The following is an 18,896-nucleotide window of genomic DNA, read 5'->3' on the forward strand; positions in this document are numbered from 1 at the left end:
GACCTTTTCAGCAGTGGGGCTTGGATTTCATTGGTGAAATCAACCCACATTCCAGTGGCCAGCACAGGTGGATATTAGTTGCCACTGATTATTTTACAAAATGGATTGAAGCAATCCCAACAAGGAAGGCTGATCATAATGTGGTAATGAAATTTTTATCAGAAAACATTTTCAGCAGATTCGGTTGCCCACATAAGCTTATAACAGATAATGCAGCAGCCTTCAAGGCAAAAGAGTTGGTGGAAATGTGTGATTCAATGGGCATTAAACTTGTCCATTCCACCTCCTATTACCCCCAAGGGAATGGTCTAGCAGAATCCTCTAATAAAAGTCTGATCAGGATTATTAAGAAGCTGTTAGAGGATAATAAGAAGAATTGGGATGCCAAGCTGAAGTATGCACTTTGGGCGGACAAAGTGACCATTAAGAGATCTACAGGCTGCTCTCCCTTCAAGCTGGTATATGGTACTAATGCTATTTTCCCCATTCAGCTTACCCTTCCTGTGGCAAAGCTGCTCCAAACAGCGCAGAATGAAGAAGATGATATGGCCAACAAAATCACTGATTTAACAGAATTATATCAGATCAGAGAGCAGCTGATTAAAAAAGCTACAGCACATCAACAAAAGGTCAAGGAAGCCTTTAACAAGAAGACAAAAAGAAACAATTTCCAGGTTGGGGATTTGGTCATGAAATGGGATGCTTTTAAAGAAAAGAAAGGCAATCATGGGAAGTTTGATGCTCTCTGGACAGGCCCTTTCATCATTTCACAGATTCAAGGGAACAATACCTTCATACTGAAAAGTATGGGAGGAGAACCAGTCTTTGATGGCCCAGTTAATGGGCAGTTTCTAAAGAACTATGTGATTTAAGGTCTTTTGGCCTTAAAAGCTGTAAATATTCTGCTTTTATCAGTTTTTAGTGTAGCTGTAGTAGACTCCATGCCCAATGGAACACTAGGAATTTTGGCTAATTTGTTTGTTGCTGGAAAGGCATTGATCTGCAGGTTCTTGAGACCTCACAGGGAGGATCTCATCCCCAGAAGGAGCCAGTGTTAGCTTTGCTGAACAAAAGAATCAAAAATGGATTCAAACACTCTCAAAGGCTGCAAATATACTTATAATCATGCCCAAGATCCATGTTTGCTGTTCAAATCCTCTTAAGGCCTCCACCGATCGAAACGGTTGTAAAGGAAAAGCCCTTGGAGGGGCGGAAATACACTACCGGGAGGCACAAATACTTTAAAATCAAGAAAAACTCAAATTGCAGGCATAACAGTTCAATCCATATCGGCGGGTCGGCGGTATCGGCAGTGGCATTGCGATTGCGGTCTAGCGATTTGATCAGGGCTGTTAATCGCGTGCACAGATCAACGACTCACATCACGTTGGCATTTCGCTATCGGGGCTGCCAAAGAGGACAGGGCCTTCACATATGTTATGTTCCGATCCGATGGGCCGGACCCGATGGCCATACAACGCTGCACTTTATATTATTTCGGGTCCGCGGCGATCGCCGATATCGCATCGGCACTTTCAAAGGGGCGGGGCTTTAACATAAGTGATGGTGCGGGCCGATGGGCCGGACCCGATATATGCACAACAGTCCATTTCATATTTTTTCAAGTCCGCGCCCATATCGTTTTCAATGTATTTTGTGTATTTTCTTTGTATAAAGAAAATACAAAGGGAAGCTGGTGGCAAGCACCGATTGCGATGGGATTTCGGATCCGAAAGGGTTCTAAAGGCCAAATGTATGTATTTCAAATCCGCCAAAGCCAATTTTTCATGGTTTGCGGCAGTTTTGCAGGTATTTGTCAAATATTAAAAAACAAAGGAGGGCCTGTTTAAACGTGCATTGCAAGCCAAAGGCGGACCCGATAGTGAATAAAACCATGCCTGAAACCTTTAAAAAGTCAACATGGAGGCAATGATGGGCGGGAATGATTAGTTTGGGCAGCATTACTCTGTTTAAAAGCCAGAGCAGTGATATTAGAGCCGTTCAATGATTCAGCAGCAGCATTTAATCAGCAGTATGGCCGAGGAGGAGATAGGACGCCACAGATCCAGACAGAGCATTCAATGGTTATGGGTTTCACCCATACCTCATTCCACTTGCCCAAGGAGGACCGCAGAGAGCCAGAGAGAGTCAAATCTATTTAAAACTCAGACAGATTTATATCAGAGGCCCATTTCTGAATATGAATATGGTTGGTGGCCATTTATGGGGCTCCTCCACGCATGGTTTGACAGAGATGTTTTGTATTGTAACACTATATATACTCAGAGCAAAAAATGTAATGGGATTTTTGATGAGTGTTTGATGAATGAGAGCTTTGTTGTTGCCTTTAACTTCTGGAGACTGTAAATACTATGAGACCTGCAGCTTCTGGTCTTGATTTTCAACTAATACAAGCTTCTTTTGTTGTCACCTGCTCACTTTCCACTTCTCTTTCTTGCTCTAGGCTGTGTCTGCTTGCATTTATTTGATGTGCTGTGAATGTTTGATATCAGAGGGGCTGTCATCCCACCTCTGTATTATAATTTAATAGTTCATTAGAATTGCTTGCAGATTGTTGTTGTTTTAATATCAGGGAGTTGTCATCCTGTCTGTATATTAAACAATAGTTTTGCAGATCTTATAACTGGTTGCAGCTGGCCATCACAGGGTCCTGTGCATCTGCTGGTGTAATTAGTCTTCTCCATCATCACCTTTACCTTAAACTGTGAGTAGTTGGTAGTTGAAAGCCTTGTAGTTTGGGGGTCTTCACCCATGTCTGGGGTAAATCATAGTAGGAGTGGTTATCTGGCTTAAATGTGCAGCATTTCTTCATTTATCCATCATCTTATCCAACCATAATAGTTGAATTTTTAATGTTCCTGAGCATCACTGAGTTACAACCTATGTGAGTTTCTTGGGGTGATAACAGGAGTATTTTGGAAAGTCTTTATTGGAAAATGAATAACTATTTTGTAATATGGTGTTTAGTTACTCAAAATAAAAACACCAAGAAATGATAAATGGAAGATAAATTTATTTTGATTTTGGGAGTATTTTGGAAAGTCTTTATTTGGAAAAGGAATAATTCTTTTGTAATATGGTGTTCCCCCTTGAGAGTTTGGATTGAGCCATTGTGCTCAATTTCAAATATAGAAGGGATATTGGAAACACTGAAGAAATTTAATAGTTTTGGGTTGGATACCAAATCTTTTTGTTAACATAAACCTCCATATTTGTTTCTTAAAAAATAATAATAAAAATGTGACGTTAGTTATAATAAAATATAATAATGAATATACATGTTTGGCTAGTTTTAGTTATCTCACTCTACTCCCTCAAGTACTTGATATTATAACCCAACAAGAAGGAGATGTAAAAATCCTTCACTCTCACACTCACCCATAAATAAAATATTTAGATATCCACATGAAGTAACATAATTTTATAACAAATTTAGAGAGAGCTAAGTTAATTAAAAATAAAATTAAATATCTTATATTTTCTCTTTTGAGGGTTAAAAATGTATAATTCTTATACATTTTTAACACATAAATTATTTGAATATCAATCACAATTAATTTATGTTATTGTCAATATCATATATATAAAGAAATTTATGAGAGAGAATATGTGTTTATATGTCTATGTAATATTAACTATAAGAAATTATTTCAATCCACGAAGAGAAAAAGTAATTAAAAGTAAAAAAGTTTAATTATTTCTGGGTAAGAATTATGAAAAGGAGGACCATGGGGCATGTATGAGAGAGAATATGTATTTATGTGTCTATGTAATATTAACTATAAGAGATTATTTCAATCCACGAAGAGAAAAAGTAATTAGAAGTAAAAAAGTTTGATTATTTCTGGGTAAGAATTATGAAAAGGAGGACCATGGACTTTGGATTTACCGTGAATGAGTGCACTGTTAAAGGACTCGTGATAGTTCACTAGTTCAAATCCCCTGTGGGTCTTACCTACATAAAAAAAAAAGGTGTAACTCATTCAATCTTTTATTATAAAATTAATATGTTGCATTTAAAATATTAATAATAATACAAAATTTCAATGTAGGATAGTTCACTACTTCAAATCCTCATGGGTCTTACCTACATTAAAAAAACAAAAAAGTGTAACTCATTCAATCTTTTATTATAAAATTAATATTTTGCATTTAAAATATTAATAATAATACAAAATTTCAATGTAGGTCATAAATAAAAAATTTAAATATGGAGAGTTAAATAATATTAACACGTATTTAAAAAATATATTTAATAATATAAAAACATTTTACTATTTAAAGTATAGTTAATAAATAAAATATCTCACTGTCCATTTCAAGTAAAAGATTCCAATGTCAACCATGTGAATATATGTTGGTTTCAGTGAAGTTGGACATGAAATTAGACACTATTACACACAATGATATATCATAGTAGACATATCATTGTGTGGATAGGCTCATTCTACAACCCAATATGAGGGCGATGGGTGATTTCATTTGTGCTCAACCTCGACATGTGTCCTTTTTAAAATAAAAATAAAATATTTTCTCAATGAAAATACAAAGTAGGATATAGTAAAAAATAATAATAAATATGCATATTTGGTTAGTTTTAATTATTTCATTGTTCTTGCTCAGTTAGTTGATATTACAACCCAGTATGAAGGAGATGTAAAAATCCTTCAGTATCACATTCAACCATAAACAATTTTTTTCAATATCCATATGAAATAGGACTATTATATATCCATCTTTACTATAGATCTAGCAAACATTGAGAGGATCAAATCCTTTCATTAAATGGATTAAATGTCTTGAAAATTCCCTTCGTCCACTGGATTGTGTAATCTACACAACTTAAACCTACAATCCCAACAAATCTAGATTTTAGACAAATTGACCAAAATGTTTTAACTATAAGATTTTTTTTTTCAATTGTTTTATGTAATATATACATATTATTTTTCAAAGTATATATAATATATGCATAGTTGACATTGAAATCTTTTACTTAACACAAAAAGCCATAGTTTTTACTTCTAAACTACATTTTACACAATAAAATATTTCTCTGATATTAATATATTTTTAAATACATGTTAATATTATTTAACCCTCCATAAAGATCTTGATTGACCATTATGATCGACCATATTCAACCATAGAGACCTTAATTTACTATGTTCGACCATTCTAACCATAGAGATCTTCATTGACCATTATGGTTGATCATGGTTTATCACAGATGATCATGGTTGTTCATGATTGACCTTGGTCGATCATGGTTGATCTTGGCCGATTAGCATTGACCATGGTTGATCATGATTGACCTTGGTTGACCATGTTTGACCATTGTAACCATGTTCATCTTGGTTGATCGTGGTTGACCTCGATTGACCATTATAGTTGATCATGGTTGATTATGCTTGACTGTGGTTGATCATGGCTCACAATGGTAGACTGATGTATGGTTGATCATGGTTGATTATTGTAGACCATGGTATACCATGGTTGACCTTGGTTGACCATGTTCAACCATTCTAATCATGTTGATCTTAGTTGAGGATGGGTGACCATGGTTAACTATGGTTGAAAATAATTGATCTTGGATGACCATGTTCAACCATTCTAATCATAGCGATGTTAATTAACCATCATAGTTGATTATGGTTTACCATGTTTGATCATTGATCATTCTAGCCATGTTAATCTTGGTTGACCATGGTTGATCACACACACACACACAGATATATATATATATATATATATATATATATATATATATATATATATATATATATATATATATATATATATATATATATATATATACATATATTCAATCATGTAGACATTAGACTCTGAAATATTTTATTTATGAATCACAAAAGTTCTATTTATAGATCACACTGTTCATATTAAAATATTTTTATTATCAATATTTTTTAAATGCCACATATTTTTTAAAATATTTTAATACAAGACTTAAATAAAGTATTTGAATATCCATATTAATTAATTGATTTCAATATAAACTTTATATATATGTAAAAAATAATATTTTAATGTAGAACATAGCAAAATATTTCAATGTCCAAAACAAAATTTGTTAAAAAAATAAATATAGAAATTAATTATTGTTTTGAAAAAAATATATAAATTATGAAATTTTTAATATAAAATTTCTAAAATATTAATAATTATATAAAAAATCAATAAAAAACATAAATAAATTATTTCAAACTTAAATAAATGTCTTTCGAATTAATTACATATATAAAATCACATTTCACTTTAAATAAATGTCTTTCGAATTAATTACATATATAAAATCACATTTCACTTTTTATAAACCCTTGCACATAAATAGTCAATATGGATAACTGTGTTTTGAACGGCTAACAGAGTGTATTCCAGAGGAGGCAAGATAGCCGAGGCACCCTGTGCCACGTTGGACCTTCGAATCAACAGATTTCCCGAGCATCAAACCTGATAATTGATCCAATCTCTAATAAATTGGAGGTCTAAAAAAACACCTATATAGGGGTAGGTTCTGGCCTAATGCTCCTCTAATTAATTTCTATAAAATCATTTTCATATATATTTTTGGATAATTTCGCCTAAAATAAGACAGAAAAATAGTGTGAAGGTGCTGCCCAAAGTCAGCCTTGCCATAATCACCATGTCGTCACTATGAGGATATCAGTGAAAGATCCCTATTTTACCAGATATTTTTACAAATTAAGCAAGTAGATGGTTGTCGATGAAAGATTGATGTCTATGGAAATTAGTGAATATTCGTTTAAGCTTAGACTTTTGGTTGGTATCTCTTCCGGATAAAAATAAAGATCACATCAGCAGATTTGATTTTCTTTTGGTTGGTGATGACCATGTTGTTCCTTTCATCTGTGATTTAGTTTTTATAAACTGAAATTTGAATTAGGTTTATCATTAGTTTACTTTCATTTTAATTTTTATTTATTAAATTTTAAGAGAATCAGAATATACTTAGAATTTATATCGGATCTATAACTAAATGATTTATATCACGCAGATTTCTAAATTGATGTATATCAATACATTCAGCAAAAACAATTGAGGGTTTCTTGTGACGTTGAGATAATTCACTGGTCTTTCTTGTGACGTTGAGATAAATTTACATAGCATAACTCGCTGAGAAGGGTTCCTTCCGTAGAAATGGCTTTTGATTTATTTTCATGGGATTCCAGTCCCTTCTTTTCATCTATTACATGACTCATTTGAAAGGTAGGTTACTCTAAAAAACAACGGAGTCGTCTACATGTGGGTAAAATGATGGATTTTAAGGATGTGAACATGTGGGTTACAAAAGTTGTGCACCAAAATATGTGTGTAAAATTTATATAATTATTATTTTATAAATAAAAATAATTCAAAACATACCGGCTTCTGCATCTAATAACTGATTGCATAGTTACCAATACAGGGATCATAGTATCATGCCGTCAATTTCCTTCTCCATTGTAACTAATCAATTTCCTTAGCATCACATCCTGCGGCAATCCTCTCAGTGGAGGTCTCCAACAGCAAATTCTAGCAGCAGAAGTAGGCTCTCGCTCAGATTCTCCAACTCAGAATTCTTGTCGGTGGATCTTTGGCTAACAGGGCTGCCAGTTGCTGTTTTGTTATAACAACTTTCAATCTCACTGCGTCGTCTTCCTTATCCTTGAGAGCTGAAGCAACATTTGTTCTGCTGAGCTGTGGAGCATATTCTGATCTGGAGTCATCTTCGGGATGGAAAATGGACGCTCTTTAAAGCGAGAGCCATCTTTAACCTGAGCAGGAAAAAGATAATAGAGCTCCCTGCGAATCAACTCCCTGGCGCGCAGAGCAGAGGTTCTGTGTACGGCATCAGGGTGGAGAATTTGAAATTCAAATTTCTATGGTTTGGGCGGGTTTGCAAAATTCAAAATGAGCATCGCATCGAATATTTAATTTAATGGTCCATTGGTACTCACTTAGTCGGGGCTCGTTCCTACGGTCGTCGGAAGCTGCCGGAAATTCGTCACCCGGCATCCCATGACCATACGATGTATATTACCATGCACTAAGCCTCACGGCGAGCCCCATGATGGTGATGGTCACGCTGCATACAAAGAAGGGAGGTCTCGTCAGTACTGTTACATGTACTTAATCTACATTAAATACCCAATAGCATAGGAAATATTGCTTGCCTTTCAAATTGGAGTACCTAATATTTAATGAGTGATTAATGTCTAATATTAATTAAATATTATATGGTCAAACCATGGATATATTATAAATAAGTTTCAAAAAGTTATTAGGCGGTGCCACAAGTAAACGCCATGTGGGGGATCTATGTGGTACCGCTTTGCAAAAAGACAAACGAAAGAATGAAATGTGTATTTGAATAAACAAAAAAATGGAGCTTCCGCGTGTTTTAAAAAATAAAAATAAAATAATGAATAAAACTCCCTAAAATATTAATTTAGGGATTCAAGATTCCTTGTTTATAGAGAGAGCAAGGACGGTTTTGGAGGTTGATATGAGGTGAAGCAATAACAACTCATACCAAATCAAAAAAAAAAAGAGTGAAGCAATAACAACTCATACCAAATCCAAAAAAAAAAGTGAAGCAATAACAACTTATACTAAATCAAAAAGAAAAATTAAGTTAGGCTACTTAGTCATTTCACATTTAATGTGAATGTGAATTTTGTTAGCCATAAATAATTTGAAGAGCTTTTACATGATTACAGATTTCTTATAGAGATAAGAATTTATATTTTAAGAGATCAGATTTAAATTTAAAGTATATTTATATGTGTGCGCGTGGTTTAATTTAGAGATGAATTGATTTTTTTAATTTTTGGTTATATAATTTTAAGTAAAATTGTAATTTTTGTTGTTTAAAATATATTTTTGGCTACACAATTTCAAATAAGATTGTAATTTTTTGTTGTTTAAAATACATAATTTATCAAAGAGATTTAGAACAGTGGGTGAAGGAGTGCCCTGTTAAGGCGCTCCATAAGCAAAAGGTCACCGGTTCTAGTCTCGCCGATACCAAAAAATCCAGCATGGTTTCCGCTGGTGCGGCTCAGGCCGGGTGCGAATTGATGGCTTAGATGCCCCTGAGTCATGGCCTCTCAGCCACAGGGTAAGAGTGATTTTCACGATTCACCCACTTATCAACCCAAAAAAAAAATGCATAAATAAATTTAGCAGTGAAGAATTTCACATGCATTTTAATTTTTGGTTATATAATTCAAGTAAAATTGTGATTTTTTGTTGTTTAAAATACATTTTTGGCTATACAATTTCAAATAAGATTTCCACAGGGTAAGAGTGATTTTCAGGATTCACCCACTTATCAACCAAAAAAAAAAATGCATAAATAAATTTAGCAGTGAAAAATTTCACATGCATTTTAATTTTTGGTTATATAATTTCAAGTAAAATTGTGATTTTTTGTTGGGAGCTCTGAGCTCTGCGCGCGCTCGCTCGGCCCTACATCCTGCGAGATCCGCACCCGGCGGATCTAGAAGATTGCGCGCGCCCTCTCCTGCACTTCTCCGATCCCTGCGGGCGGGTCCGCCGAGGGCTCTTGCCTCAGACTGCGGTTGGCTAGGGTTTGTCTGCCAAAGGCTCTAGCTTCTGGTTGCGGTCAGCTAGGGCTTGTCCTGATGCTCTCCATGGAGGAACCGGATCCCCACCAAGGGCCTTCCTCCCCTTCTCCGTCCTCCGCTGCTGAGGCCTTCAAATCCTTGTTGGCCTCTCTGCCCAAGAAGAAAGCTGTGGAAGCTGCCAAGTTCGTGAAAAGGCTAGAAGACATCCCCGAGATCGCTCTTCCTCCTGAAGGTCCGATTCAAGTAGCTCTATCTCTGGCGGATCGCACTCTCGTTGGTCAGTTTACAGGTCTCTGGCCCTCCCCAAAATCAACAGAGAACTGGGTTGCTAGAAACTGGGCTCCGTTGATCAAAAACAAGGTTACATCTTACTTCCTCGGAAGGGGATACTTCTTATTCGAATTCTCAGAAAAAGAAGACAAGGATCTGATTTTCAGAAATGGCCCCTACTTCATGGGTCCTCAAGGGCTGTATTTAAATAAATGGATGCCAGATTTCGATCCGGCGGTGGATGTGCCTTCTGCAGTCCCGGTGTGGGTAAGGCTCCCCAATCTACCGGTTCACTATTGGAACTGGGAATCTCTGAAGCATATCGGAAACACTCTTGGGAAATTCATAGACAAGGCTAACAACAAAGATCAGTACGACTGTGCCAGAATTTGTGTGGAGGTAGATCTGGAGGTTGGATTACCAGAAGCCATCAAAATAAGGGTAGGTCCTTGGACGCATGTTCAGAAGTTGGACTATGAACAACTGTCGTTCAAATGTCGGAAGTGTCAAGTCTACGGACACTTCGCCAGGGATTGCCCGTCCAAAGGGGTAGAGGAAAAAGGGAAGGAAGAAGGATGGAACCAGGCCAAAAGATCCAAACCTTCATTCAGAAAGAATGCAAATGTTAATGCCAGAGCCCCCCAAATGGGCCCTGCACAACATCCACTCACGGAAAGCCAAGGGAATAAATTTGAGATCCTGGGATCTGAAACCATGAACACACAAGAGACAGAAATTCCGAAAGAAGTCTCACCGCCTAAATCCATAAGCGTACCAGAGAGATCCAAAGGGAAGATGTCAGAAGAAGAGGAGGAAACCCAAGAGTCCGAGGAATCAGAGGAAGAAGGGGAAATAGGGGATTCACAGTCTACCCCCAGAAGATCTACAAGAGGACGAATGTCAACAAAGGAAAAAAGGGATCAAGAAACTTACAAAGACAAGCTTCAGGGCAGCCAACCAACGCTAGAGAAACTCCTAGCAAAAACCCCGAAGACGAAGAGGATCCAAACCCAGAGCTCCAAAGGAGCTCTCCATAGCAAGAATAAATGATGAAGATAGTCTCCTGGAACTGTAGGGGAATGGGCTCCAAAGCTAAGGAAGAAGCAATGAATAGTCTAATAAGACTGGAAGCCCCGGATATCCTTCTCATCCAGGAGACTAAACTGGAGGACTCAGCCTTCCTCCAAGCAAGCAGAAAATTCTGGAAGAATGACAGAGCGCATGCAACCTCTGCCCGTGGAGCATCGGGAGGGCTTGGGTCGCTCTGGAATCCAAATAAGTTCTCTCTAATCTCTAAATCCCTAAACACTCATTGGATTTTATTGAAATTACAGCATTTAGATTCTAAAGAAGTTATTAGTCTGGTCAATGTATATGCTCCTAACAATGCAGGTGAAAAAAAATTATGTTGGGATGCCATAAAAAATTTGGCAGATCTAGAAAATTTGGAGAACATAATCATAGCCGGAGACCTCAACCTCACTCTTCTCTCGTCAGAAAAAAGAGGAGGCAGTATTATCAGAGATCCGGCAAGGGAAGCAGTGGAAGATCTCATGCAAGATTGGGACCTGATAGACATCAAGCCAACTATTGGCAAGTACACGTGGTCAAACAAGAGGGTTGGTCCGGGACACATAGCCGCAAGACTGGACAGATTTCTGGTGCAAAGTTCCTTCCTGCTCCTTGGATTAGAGGCTAGATCGCGCATCCTCCATAGCAGCATATCAGACCACAAGCCTATTAGCTTGGAACTGCTGACCCCCAAAGACCTGGGGCCTATTCCATTCAGGTTCAGCTCTCTATGGATTAAAGAGGCAGATTTTATGGACAGGGTCAGAGATTGTTGGAAAGACCCAGTCAAGGGATCCGCCTTCTTCGTGTGGGAGGAAAAACTCAGAAGAGTCAAAGCCATGTTAAAAAATTGGGCCAAGACCCTACCCAACCCTGCTGCGCAAAGGAAAAAAATCCAAATCGAGCTAGAAAACCAACACCTCCATCTTGAAGCAGCGGAAATCACAAAAGAAGAGTTGGAAAAGGAGGCCAGGCTCCAGCAAAGCTTCCACAAGGCCTGCCTAGCAGAAGAGGAATATTGGAGGCTCAAGTCCAGAAGTCTCTGGCTTAAATCAGGCGATAGAAACTCCTCCTTTTTCCATAAACAAGCCCAAGCCAGGAAAGGGAGAAACTCCATCACGGAAATTAAAGAAGAAAACAACGTCTTGAAGGATTTTACATGCATAAAAAAGGCTGCCTCTGAGCACTTTGGGAAGTTGTACAAGGAGGATCCATCAGCTGAGTATAATGACAGTCTGTTAAACACTGTCCCTAACCTCATCACCACCAAAACGAACCAGATTCTTGGGAGCAAAATCACTCACAAGGAAGTCAAGGAGGCCCTTTTCGCAATGGATCCCGACAAAGCCCCAGGACCCGATGGATTCACGGCCAGATTTCTTCAAACTTGTTGGTAGATCGTTGAGAAGGAGTTCCTCAAAATGATCCAAAAGTCCCAAGACTGCCAGAAGATTGGAGGAGGTATAAATTCAGCCTTTCTTGCCCTCATTCCCAAAGAGAAAGGAGCAAACTCTTTCAGCAGATTCCGCCCAATTTCCTTATGAAATATTGGGTACAAAGTCATAACCAAAGTGATAGCTAATAGGTTGAAAAGAATTCTACCCAAAATCATCCCCGACAGCCAAGGAGGATTCATCCAGGGCAGACAGCTGGTAGATAACTTCGTGTTGGTCCAAGAGGCAATCCATTCCAGCCTTCATCGAAAGGAAAAAGGTATGGCTATTAAACTAGATCTTGCAAATGCATTTGATCGTGTTAGGCATAAATTTTTGTTTGATGTGCTTCATAAACTGGGGTTCGGACAAAATTTCATCAATTGGGTCAGAGCATGCATTTCAGAACCTTGGATAGCCCCCCTGGTGAATGGTAGGGCGGCGGAGTTTTTCAAAGCCTCTAGAGGACTGAGGCAGGGATGTCCCCTCTCACCCCTCCTATTCGTCCTTCAGGCCTCTGTCCTCAGTTTCAACTTAGATAAAAAGCAACAAGAGCATGAAATCGCTGGCCTGTGCATTGCAAGAGGGGCAAAAAATATCAGTCATGCCCTCTTTGCGGATGATACAATACTGCTGGGGGCTGCTTCTCTTCGCTCAGCTATACAATTTAAAGAAGTTCTGGATGATTACAGTAAGGTTTCAGGAAGCATTTTAAACAAGGGCAAATGTAACATTTACTGTTGGAATACCCCTGTTTCAATAGCAAATGCAATAGCCAGATGCCTAGGATTCGCAGCCTCTGTCTCCTGGTCTTCATTTAAGTATCTTGGGCTGCCAATTTTCCATAGGAGGGCCCTGAGCAAGGACTGGCACCCACAGCTAGACAAATTCAAAACCAAAATGCAAGCTTGGGGAGCTTCTTGGCTCAATATCGCCGGAAAACCAGTGCTCATTAAAGCAGTGCTGAGCAGTTTTCCATTATTCAAATTCTCAGTCCTCCTAGCACCTGTGGGAATCATCAAAAATATGGAGGAGCTAATCAGACACTTCTTCTGGAAAGGAGGCAAGAATAACGAGAAGAGGATTTCCCTAGTCAATTGGGAAATAGTCACCAAACCTATTTATGAGGGAGGATTAAATTTCAAAGACCTCCGAGCTCAAAATCTAGCCATGGGAGCCAAAATAATATGGAAAATCATAGCACCTAATCCAGGTTGGGTTCAGGTAGCTCTGTGGAGGAAATATTTTAGAGGCACGAGGCTCAGATGCCTGGAATAGCCAAAAAACGAACTCATAACTCCTCTCAGTCTATTCATTAACAGAATAGGCCCACTGATAAGCAACTATGCATATTGGATCCCAGGCAATGGCAAACGAATTCAATTGTGGACAGACAGCATCCTGGGCAGACCTCCGTTGGCTGAGCTGAGAGGCACGTCAGAACTGATGCGTTGGACATCTGAGCATAATATTAATACTCTGTGGGACGTGTCAACCTGGAAAGACGATGCCTGGGTGGGTTGGAAGCAGCTTCCTGTTCCTCCCGCACTGACTTCTGAGCTGGGCACGCTCTACTCGAATTTGCATGGGTTGGCTCCCACACACGCGCGCAGGCAGGACGTGAGAGGATGGGGCTCAACGCGTGCAGGCTACACAGTAGCTCAGGGGTATATCAAGTGTCTGGAACGTCCCCATGTGCCCCCCAATCCTACCCCCTGGGTTGGTATTTGGAAAATCCCTTCAATTCCAAAAATTGATCACTTCTGTTGGCTCCTCTGCCATCAAAAAATCCTCACAGAAGACAGGCTCCAAAAAAGAGGCATCCATGGCCCCTCTAGATGCATGATGTGCAAAGAAAACTCAGAAACCGCCCTCCATCTCATTATCAAGTGCAAGTATGCAACCTCCATTTCGCAGGACCTTCTTGAGGCCTGGAACTACAAGTTCGATTTCCCCACCTCGATTTTGGATCTGTTTGCAGGTTGGATGACCAGATATCCAGGTTCACCCCCAAAAAACAAAACAATCAGAGCAGCGTGGAGTGCTCTACCTAAATTTATCAGTTGGCAAGTTTGGTTGGAAAGAAACAGAAGAATTTTCCAGAGCAAGGAACAGGACTACAGATTAGTTGTCAACTTAGTGAAAAGCCAACTAGCTGAGTGGCTGGCAGACAAAGGGGATGATCTAGATCTAAATCAGCAGGATAGAGATTTAGGATCTGCCCTCAACTTCAAATTCCAAAAATTGAGCAGCTCCCCGCCATCCATAAAAAAATGGCAAATCAGGAAAAACGAAGAAGACTTCCAGCACTGGCTGTCCAATCAACCTCTTCCCTCTCTCTTCTTCGATGGGGCAGCAAAAAGGAACCCAGGAATTGCTGGCGTGGGAGGGTTTATCATCAATCCAGAAGGTTCTCCTCCACACAGATTTGCTTGGGGATTAGGCCATTCCTCAAGTATACAAGCTGAGGCGATGGCCCTCTTTCAAGGTGTCAAACTCCTCAAAGAGCTAGGATTTGAGGAGGCAAATGTCTTTGGAGACTCCCAGGTTATCATAAGTACAGTGGTGAACAATTCCAAGCTAGTTGATCTACAACTTGCAAGGATTATTGCAAGGATCAAAAGCATGACCAAGTCCCTAAAATTGAATTACTTTAATGTCTTAAGAATCAACAACAAAGAAGCGGATATTGAAGCAAACAAGGTTGTTCTCTTAGACACCGGCACAATGCTTAGAGACAAGGAAACCTGTTGGGACCCAATCCCTTCAAGAGCCATGTTTTATTGCCTTTTATTATAGCAGTTTGTTTGTATCTTTCAGCTCGGGAAATTAGCAGCCAAAGATCATTATTTCAATTGTAAAAAAAGGAAGCTAAAAAGGGTAGGAGAATTTTTCCTTGTGTTGGACAGTCATGCAGATTTTTGTTCTTCCTCTTGTAACCGAATTTGAGGCTGTTAGCCAACCAGTTAATAAAATCCCATAACCGTTCTTGTAAAAAAAAAAATTGTGATTTTTGTTGTTTAAAATACATTTTTGGCTATACAATTTCAAATAAGATTGTGATTCTTTGTTTTTTAAAATACATTTTTAAATGCATAAATAAATTTAGCATTGAAAAATTTCACATGCATTCCAATTCTCAAAATTATACAACTTACACTCAAATTTTTAAAAATCTCTCTGATTTTAGTTAAAATTAATTGGAAAAAATTATTTGGTATATTAGCTAAACTTAACTTATTTTTATAAATTAAATTTTTTCTAACTATATTATTATTTATAAATTAATATAATAAGAAAAATGATTGAATATACATATTTTATATGGAGTGGTAATGTCTAAAGTAATAAATGATGTCACTCGAAACATCCACACCATGAATCTATGGTAATGAGTAAAGGTCAAAGGTGTTTTATCATCATTAGTCCAAGTTATATAGAGGATTATATAAGTATTTAAAGTGAAGTTTCTCAACAAAAAAATTGGTTGAAATTTAATTCAGGTTAATATATTAGGATTTTGTATAATATTGGATGGTAAATAATAAAATTAGCTTATAATAAAAATTAAAAATAAAATGATGAAAAATCAGACCCAAGGCTCCAAGGGAGCCCACCAGAAACACAAATAATGAAGATCATCTCCTGGAACTGTAGAGGTATGGGGAGCAAAGCTAAGGAAGAAGCTATCAGAAGCCTAATCAGAGCCGAAGGCCCAGACATACTTCTTGTCCAGGAGACAAAGCTGGAAGACACTGTCTTCCTCCAGTCAAGCAAGAAAATCTGGTATAAAAGTGAAGCAAGAGCCATCTCTGCCCGGGGGCCTCGGGAGGAGTTGGCACTGTTTGGAATATGAGTAAATTTGCAGTTCAATTTGAGGCTAGAAACACCCATTGGTTACTGCTGAAAATGCAGAATCTAGCCACCAAGGAAACCTTCTGTCTATTCAATGTTTACTCTCCAATTAATATTGGGGAAAAAAAGAACTGTTGGGACTCCATAAGGCAGCAAGCAGAGCTGGCAAACATGGAGAATATAATAATAGCCGGAGATCTCAATCTCACCCTTCACTCCTCCGAAAAAAGGGGAGGCAGCATAGTGCGAGATCCAGCTAGGGAATGGGTGGAGGACATCTTGCAGGACTGGGACATGCTGGATATCAAGCCCTCTTCCGGTAAGTACTCTTGGTCTAACAAAAGATTAGGCCCTGGCCATATAGCTGCCAGGCTAGATAGATTCTTTATTCAAAGCTCCTTTTTGCTGCTAGGATTAGAACCAAGAATGCACATTCTGCCTAATAGCACTTCGGACCATAAGCCAATTAAGCTAGAGCTTCTAGCTCAACGGGATCTGGGCCCTATCCCTTTTCGTTTTAGCCCGATTTGGATTAAGGAGCCAGGCTTCATGCAAATTGTCAAAGATAGTTGGAACCAGTCGGTCAAAGGCTCGCCTTTCTATGTATGGGAAGAAAAGCTCAGGAGGGTAAAAGGAGCTCTTAAAAGATGGGCCAAGACTCTGTCCAATCCGGCCACTGATAGAAAATCCTTGAAAACCTTGCTCGACTCCCACCAAAAGAGCATGGAGAAGGATGCAATCACTAAGGAAGTGATGGATCAGGAATCTCAACTGCAGCAGCGATACCACAAGGCTTGCCTTGCTGAAGAAGAATACTGGAGACTGAAATCCCGCAATCTCTGGCTCAAAGCTGGGGATAGGAACACTGCCTTTTTTCACAAACAGACCCAGGTGAGGAAATGTTTCAACATTATCTCAGAGATCAAAGAAGAGAATGACATCTATAAAGATTTTGAACACATAAAGAAATCTGCTTTTTCACACTTCCAAAGTTTGTATAGTGAGGACAAGGATCAGAATCAAAATACAGATCTGCTAGATGTGGTACCCTCAGTAATATCTCAGCAAACAAAGGAAAAGCTTGAGGCTAAAATCACCAAAGAGGAAGTGGAAAAAGCTCTCTTTGACATGGATCCGGATAAGGCCCCGGGACCGGATGGCTTCTCAGCTAGATTTCTCCAAGTATGTTGGCCGATCATAGAAAAGGACTTGCTCAGAATGGTTCAAAAATCTCAGAATACCCAGAAAATAGGAGGTAGCACAAATTCTGCCTTCTTAGCCCTCATCCCAAAGGAAAAAGGGGCCAACACCTTCAACAGATTTCGCCCGATCTCCCTATGCAACACCGGATACAAAATAATCACCAGAATAATTGCTAACAGATTGAAGCCAATCCTCCCCAAAATAATTCCTGAGAATCAAGGAGGCTTCATCCAAGGAAGGCAGATCGTGGATAACTACTTTCTCGTCCAAGAGGCTATTCACTCCAGTCTTCTTCGAAAAGAGCAAGGTATGGCCATTAAACTTGATTTAGCCAATGCATTTGATAGAGTAAATCATAGTTTTCTGTTGAATGTTATGAGCAAATTTGGGTTTGGAGAAAAGTTCATTAAATGGATCCGGGCATGTATCTCGGAGTCGTGGATCACCCCTTTAGTGAATGGAAGAGCCACTGATTTCTTCAAAGCATCGAGAGGTCTTAGGCAGGGGTGCCCTCTCTCCCCTCTGCTATTTGTCATTCAAGCATCCGTCCTCAGCTTCCTGTTAAACAAAAGAATGCAAGATCAGGACATTATAGGATTGTGCATCGCAAGAGGGGCAAAGAACATAAATCATGCTTTGTTTGCGGATGACACACTGCTGCTGGGACCTGCCACAATTTCCTCTGCTTCAAAATTCAAAGTGGTTTTGGATGACTTCAGCAAAGCCACAGGCAGCGCTGTCAACAAGAGCAAATGCCACATATACAGCTGGAACATTACCCCAAGAGTGCTTGCTGATATCTCAAGATGCCTGGGTTACGCAGCCTCCTCCTCCTGGTCTTCATTTAAGTACTTGGGACTGCCTGTACATCACAAGAAACTCACAAGTAAAGATTGGCTACCTCTGTTGGATAAATTCAAAACAAAAACTCAAGCCTGGGGTTACTCTTGGCTTAATATTGCTGGTAAATCTGTGTTGATCAAATCAGTGCTGCAAAGTCTCCCCCTTTTTCAATTTGCTGGCCTCCTTGCTCCAGCAAACATCATTAAAAAAATGGAAGAACACATCCGGAGGTTTTTCTGGAAGGGAGGAAAGAACAATGAGAAAAAAATCCCACTCATTAGCTGGGAAACCATATCCAAGCCGTTGTGGGAGGGGGGCTTAAAGATCAAGAACCTCTGCCATCAGAACGTGGCACTGGCAGCAAAAAACCTCTGGAAAATCACTTCCCCCAATCCGGGCTGGGCCCAAGTCGCCCTCTGGAAGAAATACTTCAGGGGCCCCCGCACCAGGTGTCTTGCAAATGTCATCCACAGGCCCAATTCAACATTTCTGAAACTCCATGCTAAGGCCGCTCAGTTAATAACAGAGCATTCATTTTGGATCCCAGGCAACGGTAAAAAGGTCCGAATATGGAGCGATCGAATCA

Source organism: Pinus tabuliformis, chromosome 8 (assembly GCF_031772625.1).
Source record: "Pinus tabuliformis cultivar Carrire ecotype Pingquan chromosome 8, CPIR1, whole genome shotgun sequence".
NCBI classification, from domain to species: domain Eukaryota; kingdom Viridiplantae; phylum Streptophyta; class Pinopsida; order Pinales; family Pinaceae; genus Pinus; species Pinus tabuliformis.